Source organism: Mastomys coucha, unplaced genomic scaffold (assembly GCF_008632895.1).
Source record: "Mastomys coucha isolate ucsf_1 unplaced genomic scaffold, UCSF_Mcou_1 pScaffold23, whole genome shotgun sequence".
Classification (NCBI taxonomy): domain Eukaryota; kingdom Metazoa; phylum Chordata; class Mammalia; order Rodentia; family Muridae; genus Mastomys; species Mastomys coucha.
This window is the reverse complement of record NW_022196906.1, coordinates 41,431,263-41,432,337: the sequence shown is the minus strand read 5'-3', so window position 1 is coordinate 41,432,337 and position 1,075 is coordinate 41,431,263.

Genomic DNA, 1,075 nt, shown 5'->3' with positions numbered 1-1,075 from the left:
GGCTAATAATTTTCCAACCAACCAGCCGATCAATTAGCAAGTGAGCTGATAGAGCATTCCCTAAATTTTACTTACTGGCTACTTCCTCTATCATTATCGACAGATTTTTATAATAATTTACCTGAACTTAACTTGCATTAAGAACCTTTGGTCTACCCTGGTTTCATCCTGAGAAATAGTGTTTATGAAATCATGTATGACATATAAATTACATTTAATGGTACAACAAATATTAATATAAATCTACAAATCAACTGATAATTGCTTGCTTGCATGCCATATGAATTATGTCACTTATCCCCACATATGCCCATATATACTTCAGAAAATCTGATCTCTGCTTTGTGCTGCATGTGTGGGGTAAGGGGTTCTCATAGATTGAGTGTGGCCTCTGGATTCAAAGAATTTTAGGGACTGTCCCCTAAAGGTCCAATGGACAGAATGCACATGCTGTGCAAGAGGCAGCAAAAGCCAGGGCTGGACACAAGTGCCCGGGAAATGTGTGTAGCCAGCCTCACTCCATAAAAAACAAAGACCAAAATCACAGGTGACACATGGGTCAACAGGCTCTCTCCATGCTCAGGACAAGCATAGAGAAGAGTCTCTTCAAAACGTCAGGTGCTGGTCCTCCATTGGAAAGCTGCTTGGACCAGCAGCCTTGCTGTGGGCTTTGCAGAGAGGAAAGTAGACTCAGAAGCTGCCCAATCACAGGTCTATAGCCTCCTTCCCCACCTTCCACTCCACCAATTCCCTTCCTCTTGATTGTCAATTAAAATAAACAGCCTTGCATTCCGTAGCTGGGTTTCAATCTATCTTGGCCGGGAGGAGACGGGCAGATTTGTGGCAGTGCCCGAAAGTCCTTGCTCAACCTTTTTAATATCTGAACAAAGCAATCAAACCTGATAAGATCTAGCAAAGGCAAGAACACTCTTCTATCCCTGGGATGGAAGCTGATTAGTCCATGGCCCACATCATCAGAGTTATTGTGCCATGTGAAATTTATTGGTGCTATCTCACCTCATTAAATACTTAAATAGACCTGACAGGACAGAAAAACGGGCTTTTTAGTCCACCC